Source organism: Lissotriton vulgaris, chromosome 6 (assembly GCF_964263255.1).
Source record: "Lissotriton vulgaris chromosome 6, aLisVul1.2, whole genome shotgun sequence".
Classification (NCBI taxonomy): Eukaryota; Metazoa; Chordata; class Amphibia; order Caudata; family Salamandridae; genus Lissotriton; species Lissotriton vulgaris.
The window spans coordinates 82,609,402-82,623,765 of record NC_141694.1 but is presented as its reverse complement, the minus strand read 5'-3'; the positions used below and the strand labels follow the sequence as shown (position 1 = coordinate 82,623,765).

Sequence of the window (14,364 nt, the reverse complement as noted above, 5' to 3'; positions counted from 1 at the left end):
GGTTTGACACAGGAGGGAGTCTCTCCTTTTTCCGTCTGGTGGGCATTGGCTCCAGTTCCAGCTTAAGTTTCCTCCCGTCTGTCAAGGGTCAAGAGGTGTGTATTCAGGCAACAGCCCAAGTGACATGGTTCTTTGTGTTTGTCGTAAAGGGTGGGGGATGTTGGTTTCCTTCCTTTTTGTTCGATCCTGGATACGGAGCATTGGCCTGCGGTTCAGCTCAGTCTTAAAGGACACTGTACTCGCTCCTGAGGAGTTCTTCCTCACATTCCTCGTATTGATGGACGCCTGCCTGCGTGTTCCCATCCATCTGGATGGTCTCCTTCATTTTTCTGTGGGCTAACGATTCCAGCCGTATCCAGGTGCTTCTTTTCCGGCTTTTCATCGACGTCATGGGTTTTTCCGACCCTCTTGGCACCACTGGCTCTGATGTTCATTGGGCTCTCTTCCATCCCACCATATGTCCTGGGTTCTTTCCCAACCTTGGGTGTCTGCCTGTCCTCGCACTGCCTGTGCTCTCTGGGGCCTGTCTCCATTTGTTCCCTGCTTTCGAGCTTCACATGTATCAGTGGCTTTCATTCCTGGGCCTCCGGCGGCCAGTGATTTTGTTTAGTGATGCGTGCGCCAGGGGGCAAGGCGCAGTTGGAGTATTCCTGCACCCTGGGCTGATGGTCCCATTTCTGGACTCTCTAGTCTTCGTACTGGTAGGTGTTAATGGCATTCTCGCTGGCACTGTCTTTGTTTTGCACCTCTCCTTCGGTCCCAGGTCCCATGCGGTTTGTGGTCAGACAGCCGACCAGGTCGTTCATGCCTCGGTCGACCGGCCGGGGAGGAGGGGAGAATGAGCCGGTTTCTCTTTTCTCTGGGGGATTGGCAGATTTGTGGTCCTTGGAGAGTCTCCGACGACAGTTCTTCTAATTGTTCCGTACTAGTCTTGAGACAGCGGTTTCCACTTCTTGAGGGTTTGACTGCTTGTCTGCATTAGTGGGTTCCCGTACACCCATCTCCGCTGCTTGCTCATCCTTTCAGCCCGGCCTCTCTCCTGTGCCCCCGGCTGGGAGTTTGGCACTTGTGACGTTGTCCCTGTTGGCTTGGGGTTGTTTGCTTGCAACGATTTAGGCCATTCGGGTCTCTCAGTGACCTTCGACCCTGGCGTCTGGCAGTCGTCATTGGTGGAGCTTGGAGCTTTGGCTCTTAGTGTAGGGGCACTGGTCTATTTCCTGGTCTTTCAGTCAGGGCGTTGCTTTTGGGGGGGGAAGGATGTTTTTCTTTTGGGTTTGCCGATCTCCTCTCTCTCTGCCCAGTGGGCCTCCATTGTCGCCTTCAGGGGCTGGTTTTGTCTTCTTTCTCTCCATTAATTGGCTTGCTTTTTACTGAGTTTTCTTGCTTTGGAGTCCTGTCCCCTGCTCTGTGGTCCCCGCCCGGGGTCTTCCTTTGGAGCTACTGGCATTGCCTGGTCGTACTTTGCACCCCTGGTTTCTGTTGGTTTTGAGGGTTTTGTCCTTCCGGTGTTTTCTCCTGCGAAGAAGTCTTCTCCATAGGTAGAGGTTCTCCATTTTCGAATGTGTTGTGGCCCTTTCGCATCTGCCTGGACCAATCGGGTGCATTTGGGGAGTGGCATCCTTGTGTGTTGCCTATGGTCTCTGGGTGGGGTCTTCTGCTTTCTTTGTCCCTTCTAACTCGATGGGTTGTTTTTTCCTCTTCTTGGGCCATGTTTACGGTGCCTCCTTACGTGATATTTGTAATGCTGCTACATGGGCCTCTCCCCACACTTTTGTTTCCCATCACCGTCTTCAGTTGAGGTTGGCAGCTTCTGCTGCTTTTGCGCTCATGTGTTCTCTGCTGTACATGATTTGTGATTTGTTCTGGGTTTTGTCATTAAGCTGACCTGTTGAATTTTGCTGCATCCTTATGGTCATTGTGTTTCAATCACCATGAGCTTGGGTTTGGGCTCATTGTTAAGGAACGGAACGGGTGGACGGACAAGGAGGTAATGCCCAGTTACTGACTGGTCATTTTCATTACTATGAGGCCTGGTCTTCCCATTCCATTCCTGAGACGGTCCCTCACTCCCTGTTTCTGGTGATTGTTTTGTGTTTTTCCTTTTCTTGGGATTCTTTGGTATTCTCAGGTCGTGGTGGTGATGCACTTCCCCCTTTATGCATGTCCGGTAGGCAACCGTATACTGGGGGAAGTGTTTGACCTCTGCTAGGTAATCGGCTTCTGCAGAGCAGACCAGCTGCTCTTTGTTAAAGAATGGAAAAGTAAGACCAGGACTCGGAGTAATGAAGATTATGGGTGAGTAACCGGGCATTATGCGTTGCTCCTAGCTGGAGAGTGGTAGATCACTGTTATTTATAGGGTATGATAAGACACTGACAGTTCACGTATATCGAGTGGGATTTACAAAATTACATTTCACTTTCTTTTAGGGACACTGATGCTAATGAATTTGCGCAGAATCACATGGTATAAGTTGAGGACCATATTCGAACATAGGTCCTCAGGTTTCAAGTTAAGCAGCACAATCTACTACTCCAATGGTTCTTAATCTTTTGACTTCTGTGGACTCCCACTTAATCATTACAGGAACCCGGAGACCCCCACTAAATCGTTATTGGAATCCAGGGACACCTCACTTACCCCCACATGCATCAAAGTATTTTGGAATCGCAAACGGTGCGATTCCTTAAAATCGGCCGTTTGCAACTCCAAAATAGCTTTTTGGAATGCATCATTAAATTTTAGAATTTGCATCATTTTTGCGATTTCTAAAATTGCATTTGCTTTTAAGAAATCGCAAATATGCGATTTCTTAAAAGCAATGCATGAATATTTTTCAAATTGCGAATTCGCAATTAGGGGGTTAAATTTACCGAGTGGTTGAACCACTCGGTAAATTTGGGAAAAGGTGTAAAAATGCTTAAAAATGCTTTTTTTAAGCAGTCATGTTACGGACACACATGTCCTTAGGACATGTGTGTGTGTAACATGATGCGAAAAATACATTTCAGGGGTGCAGGGGGGGGTCCTTTGGACCCCCCCCTGCACCCATGAAATGCATTAACAAATTGCGATTTTTAAAATGAAAATCGCAATTTGTTAAAGCCTTCCCATTGATCCCTATGGGCCTTTTGGCCCATAGGAAACAATGGGAAGTGCGAATTCGCACTTTGGAATTCGCATAATATTTGAGAATCGGTAAAAATTGCGATTTTTACCGATTCTCAAATATTTTGCACAAATGTACATGCATCCCATTTTGCATTTCCTAATTTGCGATTCCCTAAAAATCGCAAATTAGGAAGTGCAAAATGAAACAATGATGCATGTGGGGGTAGGTTATTTCTGGAAGCACAGGGCCCGGTCTAAACATTTTTTATGATTTTAACTGCAAAACAATATACAGGGACTACTCGTTATCTATACTGTATTCTGTTTGATACACTCGTACTGCTCCCACAAATCAATCTGAAGATACTAATTTAATTTTCAATCTCGAATTTCAAATTACTTCACATTTACAGAATGTTTTTAACATTTACAGGTACACATTTCTTCTTTATTTATAACCTCTTTAATAATCTCTTAACATTATGTACTTTTCCAAGCAGTTGCAGACCCCCTTAGTAAGCTTTGCGAAACACCACGGGTCCCCAGACAGGTTTTATTTTTTGGGGTAAAACAGGCTTTCAAGAAAGTGTATCAGAGCTGCGTAGCTGGTGAGGACCTCCTGAAATCATCAATTTCTTGGCTAAATAGTTAGTGATCTGTGAATAAGTTTGTCTTATGTATGCCAGTTCAGTTGCACATTTCCCTTGAGTAGGGACTGTAGTCGACTAGTTACACTAGTGATGTGTTCAATAGCGGGCGATCCCCAAGATTAGATGGCCTGCTGCATGCAGGGTGGCTTTAACACTATAGATGGACTACGGGAAAACCTTGTTAAACTAGGACACTTGGTTAGTCAATACCCACGGGAGCACCGGAGTACTCGAGTTACCTCACCCATGGAAGCCGGGTGCATAGGTGTTCTTTCGTGTCGGGTTTCGTCGCTGAATCCTATGGAGAGCTGCAAGAAAGTGCTGCAGGCGACCAGGAGGAAAGTGTCCGGGTGGATCGGAGTCGAGAAGAGCCTGAAAGCAAAGTGTAGGGTCACTAGCCAGTGACCAGGAAGGAACCAGGCGATGTCGAGATGCAATCAGGTGAAGTGGTGAAGCTTGTCTCTGCAACCACGTGGACCAGGAGGCGTCGACGACGACCAGGCGCTGGATACGAGCTGTCCCATGAAGGATCTAGGTGACTGCGGTGTCGGTATCCGGATTGGACCCAACAAGCCTTGGTAACCGCAACCCACGCAGGAAGTGAAAACGGGTTTCTGTTCAGACCAGCAAGGTCTGGGGCGCTTCTCCTTTACAGGGAAGGTGGAGCAAGACTGGAGCAACCAGGCAAGTGTTGTTCATTCAAAGGTTCGTCTTCATAGGGCTTACTAGCCACAGGCTAGCAACCGGGAAGACGCGTCAAGCTGAAATGCAGGAGCGGGCCCCACGCGTCACTCGTGGAGTGTGGAGGGCTGAGCTTCAGTGCAAATGCTGCTCGGGTCTTGGGCTTCTCAAACCCCAATGCACAACTTCGAGGGTATCTCAGAAGCTGCCCAGGTAGCAAAAAGCAAGTAGTCCAAGATTTCTGGTCCCACGTCTCTCGTGTCCACCACGGGTCTCAACTTTGCTGTGGATGTGGTTCGGAGTCGGAGAAGTCTTCGTGTTCCGGCGGGAGCGTCGACAAAGCAAACCGGCAAGTTACTGGTGGTGCCTGTTTGCACAGGGTGGTCACTCCTTGACCACAAGGGAGATGTCTTCAGTCTTCCAGTCGATATGGAACGTCGAAGGTCCAAGAGTTTAGTTTCAGAGTTTTTCTAGGATAATCTAATGTCTCTAGACACAGTTCCGATCTTTATACTAAACTAAGGGGCTGAATTACCTGCTAGGTCCCTCCTATGGCACCTGAGAAGGGCATGGTTACACCCCTTTCTCTTTGTCCAGTTTCGCGCTGGGGCTGGAGTGCCCCAGCAACTGGTTTGAACCGGGCTATGCATGGAGCACCTTGTGTGCCCCAGGCAGTGTCTGGAAAAGCATCTTTCCATTGAACCCACCCTGCCCCAATCCACTACAGGCTGTCTGGGGAGGTGCTAGCACCTTCCTGGACAGGAAACCTATTGTCCAGGCCTCCCCTGCCGGAGTTACGTCCAGCAGCAGGAGGTCAGACTCGTGTCTGTGGCAGCAGCATCCATTTTGTGATGCTGAGGCTCTGTTTAACTTTAACTGGGTAAAGCAGTAACTTCATGTCTTCTCCCTCTAGAAGGGTGGAATGCTACCCCCGCCGCCAGAACTGGCTCGGGAGAGGGGGTAGTATTCCAAAGTGTTTGACACCTTACACAACATGTTTTGATAAAGCCAAACCAAAGTTATTAACCACGAGGATTATAATGCACTTAAGAGTATATGGTATAGTGGTATCATAGACCAGCTATAAGGACATGGTTCTGAAAGCTACAGACGGGCTCAGCTCATGCTAGAGCACCATCTCACATAAAACCAAGCACTCTGCCTTCAGGATTGTCAAGGCCTGCCATAGGAGTGACTTATAGGCATATATGTGTCTATATATAAGGGTAGATATAGGAATACTATATCTAAGCAAGGGGTGGTTACACCACCTTGCCCAAGCTGAGTGATCAGCCTGTGGTGTCAGTTTGGATGGCCAGCCAAGGGTGGCATAATTCATGCTGCAGCCCCTGGTAGGCCATGGATACACCTATGCCCTAGGTACCTATGGTACACTATACAGGGGCTCACAAGGTAACCCAATATCCAATTAGATATATACCTAAAGTACATGCAGTCCATTTTACAGAGAGAGCAGATAGCCTGGGGCCTTGCATAGCAGGATACCAGACCAACTAAGTGAAAAAACAGCTAAACACTAGGCAAAAAGTTGGGGTAACCATATAGTCAGATATCCTACACATGGCATCTGCCTAGCTTGGCCCCTTGTGAGTTATTGGTGTTTTGTGCATTTGATTGCACAGCCTTCAGCAAAACACCAGTCTTTTCTAGACTCACAAAAGCAGGAAGATTTAGGAGTCGCCTCAGCCTTCAGAGAACATTGACATGGGAAGGACGAGAGGAGCTGGGAATGCAGGAAAGGATTATAGAAACGTATCCAGTAATGGGGTATCTTTCATAGATTCACATGCGTAGAATCATCCCCGTTGACGAGGTGGGAGTCTCACGGTACAATAAAACGTATACATTATAGTCCTAAAAATATTACACAATAGGCTACTATGGACAGCAAAGTCACTACATTAGGCTATCTTACTCCTTTTGCAAAAAGAACCACATTTGGAACACAGCCAATGAGGCTGCAGCACCCTCTTAGAACCTTCCACAAAGAGGCAACCCCTCAGATTTTGTACCGCACGTCATGTGACATGGAGTCTACCTGAGCTCTCCTCAGTTTTCTTTACCTTTGGCTGACCTTTGTGAGTAGATATGTCTGACTTCAAAGAAAAGCTTATTTTTGCCTTGCTCTTCATGTGGGAAGAAAAGATTATATTTTGAGGGTCCACATAAAGAATGTATTTATTGTCTTTATCCAGCACACAAGGTTAAAGACTGCAGGATTTGTAGAACCTTTCCTGCCAAGACTTTGAAGGACAGAGAAGGAAGACTGTTGGTTTGGCTATAAAAATTGAAAGCTACATCGGATGTTGTTTCTGGAGATGATGGCAGTGTAAGTCCTCAGGCGTCCACCTCTCAGGCCAAGAAGAGAGTTCGATCTGATGATCCCCCCGAGAGACAGAGTAAGACCCTGAAGAAATCTCATTCTTAGACTGGTCAATCTTCCTCTAAAAAAGAAAAGCTTTCATTCTCTTCAGAGGTCAAAACTGGAGAAAAATCGAAGATTCCACTGAAAACTGCCTCAAAACAACAAATCTTTTTCTGAGCCTGTCAAGATCTCGTCGACATAGAAAAAAGCTCAGTCGACGATGAAATCTCCTCAGAGGGTGAGTGATTCGTCGACAAAGAAAATCTCATAGTCGACGACGGCACCGTTGACGATTATGTCATCGCTGTCGATGATGCCAATCTCGTTGACGCCTACTTCGTCGTGGATTGGGCCCATGCCCTCAACCCTTTCGACGTCGGCGACAATATAGCTTCCGTCGACGGGCCCACCGTCGCCGACGACACATGTCTCGTCGATGAGTCCTCCGTCGACAGCGATTTTACTTCCGTCGACGACTGCAGCGACTTCGATGTCGACGACAACATCGTTGACTATTGTTTTCCGTCAATGGCCTCTATGATTACAACGTCGACAGTATCTTCTATTATGGCTATTTCCACTGATTCTGGCTCACCATCCATGTACATCTCGTCGGCACTGAAGTGGAAAAGACCTGCATCTTTGCAGATTATGCCAGTTTTGTCTTCGAAATTATCATCTTCATTCCCATCTTCAAGATACTATTACCAGGATGTTTCTCATATCTCACCTTTACCTCCTAGCCATTATCTGGAGGAATCAGATGATGATGGACTTTTTAGCCCAGCTCGTAATCCTTCTCAACTCTGAATTCAATTTCAGGAGGAGGATGATGATGATGATGATGAGGAATATTATGAAGGAACAATGTGGACTAGCCCACTATGTGTATGCGTTTTTCTTTAGTCACTATAAGTTGTGGCTTAGATACTGGACCCATTCTGTGTTATTAAAAGACCCCTCACACACCAATCTGGTTGGTGTCATGCTTCATCTTCGGGGTCCAAGAAATCAAGAAGGATACTGACATTGCCAGAGCTCTTGGCACTTTACAATATAGAAAGACTCCTTTTCGAGGAGCTAGAGGCAGGTGGATATTAAAGATACCAAAACCAAGGAAATCAAGGACGATATGGTTATCAACAGCAGCAACAGCAGCAGTCCTATAGAAATCCCCCTGCTGCAACTTATAGACAACAGAACAGAAGACGCCAACCTCAAGGCAGAGACTCTGCTAGGAAACAGTGACAATCTTTTAGCACCTGCACCAGATCTGCCACACCTGGTTCACAAGATTCCAAAGGTATCCTGACATCTCAAAAATTGGAAAAGAATAACTACAGACAAGTGGGTTTTGGATATTCTCAAATTTGGGCAGATCCTAGAATTTGTCAATCCCCCACCTCCTCATCCACCTTTGAAGAAGCAGCCTCCGCATCTTGCCCTTCTCAGAAAGGAAGTAAAAACCATGCTTTCAAAAGGAGCGATAAAAAAAGTGCCTTGCTCTCAGGTGGAGAAAGGATTTTATTCCCGCTTTTATCTAATAAAGAAAAAGTCAGGGGAATGGAGGCCTATCCTAGATTTATGAAAGCTGAACAAATATCTTCAAAAGAAATCTTTTCGCATGGTCACACTTCAGGACATCTTTCAACTTCTGGACCATGCAGATTTTATGACAACATTGGCTCTCCAGGATGCTTACTTCCACATTCCAATTCACCCAAAGCATCTGAAATTCCTTCATTTCACTGTGGCAGGTGCACATTTTCAGTTCAAAGTCCTCCCATTGAGTTTACGCTCAGCCCCAAGAGTATTCACAAAATTCCTAGCTCCGGTGGCGGCTCATCTCAGACTTCAGGGCATACAATTATTGCTGTATCTGGACGATTGGCTAATAAAGGCTTCTTCCTTTCGACAGGCTTCTCACGCAACGTCCACATGCCTACAAGTTTTTCAATCCCTAGGACTCTCACTGAACACTCAAAAATCAGTTTTGTCCTTCTCAAAGAATTCAGTTCCTGGGAGCAATGTTGGATACTATCCGAAACAAAGCATTCTTATCCAAAGAAAGACATTCATGCCTCATTTCTCTGGCATCAGACCTCCTAAAAAGAAAGGTCGCTTCTGTGAGGATTATCAAATCTTTCCTGGGAATACTATCAGCAATTCTATTAGTACCTCATACCCGTCTAAGGATTCAGCAGATTCAAGAGGAACTGGACAGTCAGTGGCTACAAATTTCGGGGTCATTCGATGACCTGGTACAAATAACTCCAGTTATGCGGGAAGCACTGACCTGGTGGATGCACTCCAAGAATGCCTCAGTCGGGCTCACTTTTCAGCCTTCCGTGCCAGACTTCTTCCTCACAACAGATGCCTCCCTAGAAGGGTGGGGTGCACACCTTCAAGATTTTTGCATAAGTGGGAGATGGCGAAGATGCATATCAACTTTCTGGAGCTTCGAGCCATTTTCCTAGCGTTGCAGTCTTTTCTCCCAAGGCTTCAAGGGTGGAGGGTTCTGATCAGAACCGAAAACACCACTTGCATGCATTATCTAAACAAGCAAGGAGGTACCCTTTTTCACATTCCGTCTCAAGAAGCTCACTAAACATCGAGAGTTTGTAGCTCTTCTGGCCCGGAGGTTTGAGGAGTGCCATCGACAATAGGTGACATCCACGAGGTACAGAGAACGTGCATCAACGCTAGTATGTTAGTTCAGTACATCGGCAAGCCAGTCTGTTTCGTGGGACGTGTGCAGAAGGTTCACCCCAGTGGATCTTCATTTGTCCTATCAGATGGACAAGGAAAAAATAAAACAGTTGAGCTGGCAGAACCGCTAGATGAAGAGCTCTCTCGGGTCATTGAAGTAGTCGGAAGAGTTACCCCCAAAGCAACCGTCATGGGCATGTCTTATATTCCTTTCCGGGAAGAAACAGCAGCTTTTGATCTTGCACTTTACGATGAAGCACTAAAAATGACCCACAAGTTTCCTCAGTACTTTCCATTTGGGGTCGTGTGAAGTGAATGATTTGTGTGTTGCAGCAGTAGTCCTAAAAATATCTTAAACTGTAGAGGCTGCCGAATAATGGGATTGCGTCTGTCTTTCTTTTTGTCCTGAGAAGATTCTGATCTAATTACGTTTTTCACAAAGAGAGCCTTTGCATGCCATTCCAAAGTGGCAGAAATATTAGGTTTGTTTAGTGGATTGCATTCACGCATTCCTTGTGTACAATTGCCTATTTCAATAATACCGCTCACCAGATTGGTGAACTGTTTTGTAGGAATTTATACATACCCCCAGTTTTTTGCTCCAGCTGCTGCAAAAGTAGACCTCTGTTAAAGTACTTTACGATGTTCAGTGCTTGCTTGCGTGAGAGGCTCTGGCATAATGGTGTTTTGCAAATATCCCCACCTAACATCTTTACTCTCATTTCATGCACTTCAGGAACTTCGTTTTCATCAAGGACATTATCAGTTAGGTTATTGGAAGTGCAAGCTGAATAGGGATTGTCTTTTCCTTACTTCAGTCCTTGTGTTTTAGAGTTTAAGCTACACCTTATTAAGAAGTAGATTTTGTTACTTTTGTTCATATAAAGAAATGTGGATCAGCATATTGCGTGTGTGTTTTTGTTTTTTAAATAAAAAGCGTTTGGGAATGGCTGCTTTCTCACAATATCAAAATCAAGGTGAAGCATTTACCAGGGATCCACAACACTTTAGCAGACACTCTGAGCAGGACCTCAAAGTCCTATCACGAATGGGAACTGAATCAAACCGCTGTGGAGACTATATTTCAGAGGTGGGTCAATCCAAATCTGGATCTCTTTGCCTCCAGGAACAATCGACAGTGCCCATTCTTTGCAAGTTGGGAACCGGAGAAGGGCTTGTGGGGGAACGCCTTCATGATGAGATGGACTGGGATCTTTGCTTACGCATTTCCCCCTTTTCCGTTGATCCCAGGGCTTCTGTGCAAGCTCAAGATGGAACCATGCGGCATGATTCGCATCGCACCGAGATGGCCGCGTCAACATTGGTTCACAGAGCTTCTCCTACTGTCCAAACGCAGACCTTACCGTCTTCCTGCAGTTCCGACCCTATTATCAATGAGCAAGGCCCAGATTCTTCATCCTCGTCCAGTCCAATTGCATTTTCATGCATGGCTTCTGAATTCACGGAATTTAAGGAGATAAATTTACCTAAAGATTGCAGAGACATTTTTGCTAAAGCAAGGGCTCAGTCTACCTTAAAAACGTATGCTCTAAAATGGAAGCAATTCTGTTCTTGGTGCAGTAACAATAATATACATCCTTTAAGATGTTCTCCAGACAAGATTCTGCCTTATCTTCTATCGTTATCTAAGTCTGGTCTTTTGTTTAAATCGGTTAAGTTACATCTAGCCGCCATCTCTACCTACAGGCGTTCTACAAGAGTGGCATCCCTTTGCTCTAATCGCTTGATTAAACAATTAATAAAGGGACTTTTCAGGACATTTCCACCCATCAGACCTCCTCCTCCAGAATGGAGGCTTAGTTTGGTGTTGCAGCAGCTCATGAAACCTCCATTTGAGCCTGTTCACAAAGCTGAGTTAAAGTACCTCTCCTGGAAAACGGCGCTTTTAGTGGCACTCACATCTGCTCGGAGAGTTTGTGAAATCCATGCTTTCACTATCATGCACGCTTATTTGAAATTCACCAACGGCTGTGTCTTTCTCAGGACTAATCCTACGTTTATTCCTTAAGTTCCCTCTACATTCTATCTTAATGAGCCTGTTATATTGTATTCTTTCTTTCCCAATCCATCTTCCTCTGCGGCGAAATCTTTGCATACCTTGGATGTCAAAAGGTGCCTAAAATTCTACATTTTATGTATTGTGTCCATCAGAAAATCCGATCAATTATTTATTTCCTATGGTGGTCAAAAGCCAGGAACAGCTGTGACGAAGTCCCCTATCGCAAGATGAATTGCATCTACTATCCAATTCAGGCATGATAAGGCTGGACATCCTTTATCCGTAAAAACCCAAGGCTTACTCTACTAGGGCAGTGTCCTCATCTACTGCTCTTTGGAGAAGATTTGCCATGCTGCAACCTGGAAGAATGTGCACACATTTACACGGCATTACTGTCTTGATCTGGCAACAGAAGCTTAATCGGCAGTGGGTCAAGCAGTGTTGCGAAACCTTTTTAAATAAGGTAAGCCTCTGTAAGGAAGTGATTATATCCTTACAGGTTGACATATTTAATATATAGATATGTTTGTTTTATGCATATGTATATGATGTTTTCCCTTATTAGGGTTCAAATGTGTACTGCATTACTGTATTGGTTTTATGAGGTACCTATTGTGTTTTTTTATGATACCCACCATCCACTATACAACTTAGTTTTTATTTACTACTAGCTATTCTGATTCTAAGTATGTGAATCTATGAAAGATACCCCAATACTGGATAAGAAAACGAGTTACTTACCTGTAACTTCAGTTATCCAGTATTGGTATCTTTCATAGATTCACATGATACCCACCCTCCGCCCCCGAGTGGCTTACCTTATCTCTATGGCATACTTACTGTCACTTGTGCTACGAAAATCTGAGGATTTGCCTCTCTGTGGAAGGTTCTAAGAGGTTGCTGCAGCCTGATTGGCTGTGGTCCAAATTTGGTTATTTTTGCAAAAGGACTAAGATAGGCTAATGTAGTGACTTTGCTGTCCATAGTAGCCTATTGTGTAATATTGTTAGGACTATAATGTATGTTTTATTGTAGCGCGAGACTCCCACCTCGTTGGCGGGGATGATTCTAAGCATGTGAACCTATAAAAGATACCAATACTGGATAACTGAAGTTACAGGTAAGTAGCTCATTTTCTTAGCAAGGATATTAGTCAGGAATAACCCAGCATCTATCTACAAGTGTGGTAGACAAGTGTGGTAGACATCAATGGTGTTGGGAAGTAGAGAGACGGGGTGCATGTCAGACTTCTGCTGCTGTTGAGAATCTTGGGGTGTGGACATCAGGGAACGAGATCAATGTCATGGATACAATAGAATCCCCAACTTGTAAATGTCGATCCTTATGTTTGAAAAATAATTGTGGTACATGTAAAGAACCAGAGTGAGTGCTCCATTTACAGGAATGTTGTATGCCCTAAATAACTTTTGCTGGTGGGGACTATCCCTATATTACGTTTACCTGATAAGTATTTAGTTTTAATGTGGTTTAAACTTTGAGATATATCCATTTGTCAGAATTGTGCGTTATTGTGCTTTAATTACGCTAAATTCACAGTATCTAGCTTGAAACTGAGCAATGGCTAACATCTACTGCCTGCTAAGTACAGTAACACCAGTGCCACCTCTAATTAGCAAGGCGAAACAGGTATATGAGCTGACTTTTGTAACTGCTACTTAGAAAGCCTTGCCAGACATGTTTTTCTTTTGTCTACTCAAGCGGCAAAGCAACAATTCTTTTTACTCTTGCTCATTTTTTCTACTTCTGTAACAAAGTCTGAACCACTGGTGATCCAGCTCAGAACTGACTGTGCATTACAGCACCTCTTCAGAACAGGCTTTGAAGAAAAAGTGCCTGTTCACTGGAGACTGACTTCCCAGTGGTATTGTCTTCTAGTAAAGGTGTTTCCTAGTTCTGTAGTTTTCTATACATAGATGTCCTAGACTTTTTCACAGGGAAAGGTGGTACTCTTTATACACTTGTCATGAATCTGGTGGTTATGGTGGATTCTATTTCAATTATAATATGTTCCGATGCTTTCGTCTGAAAGTGTTGTAACGGTTCCTCTGTTAGAGGTGTACTGAAGTTTAAATTAATTCAAAGACCGTCTGTATCTGAAAAAGACACGTTGGTGATAGATTCCTTACCTTCGAATATCCCCAGGCGTCAGCCTGGATCCGGAAACCTTTGCTTAGCAGTACCCCTGCGCATCAGTAGGTAGCGTCCTGCGGGTCCGCGTCCGTCACTGAGGTCCTAAGCGTCGAGATGACGTCACGGAGAGTACTTAGGCGCCAACATGAGCGCTGACGTCAGTTCCTTCTCTTTCCGCGCCAGCAAGTGCAGATCCGGATTGAGGAGGTACCTTAGTCACTTTTTGACTACTCTGTTGAGACTTTTGTCTCCCTCCTTTTTTCTCCTGGTGTACGTAGGGATGCCCGGCTTTAAGTCTTGTGGGACATGCCACCCTAATATGTGAGTTGCGGACTCCCACGATGTGTGCCTCTACTGCCTGCAGACAGATCACGACTCCCGGGACTGGAGGTTCGGTATTCGTCACACCGCCGCTCTGGGTCCAGAGGTCGTTCCCGTGACCGCTCGTGGGACCGGAGCCGTCGCTCCTCGGGCTCCAAGTCTTTGCCTTCGGATTCCGGTAAGCGACACCATAAAAAAGTCGAAGAAGCTTGTTCACTCTCCGAAGTCCCCCCGTCGCTCCTCAGAGGCGAGCTAGGGGGACAGGGGCTCCGCCTCTGTGGCTCCTCTGGAGCCTGGGAGTCCAGCGGCCTACCCAGATCCGTTGGCGACTCCCG

At 45.5% G+C, this 14,364-nt stretch overlaps 1 protein-coding gene and 1 pseudogene across 1 annotated transcript in view; both read left to right on the top strand.

Annotated features, from left to right (window-relative positions):
* The window catches only part of LOC147706831 (zinc finger protein 318-like), a 456,333-nt gene that overhangs the window by 370,857 nt on the left and 71,112 nt on the right, over positions 1–14,364 (top strand). The window lies entirely within an intron of this gene.
* LOC147706832 (replication protein A 14 kDa subunit pseudogene) lies at positions 7,961–9,935 on the top strand (annotated as a pseudogene).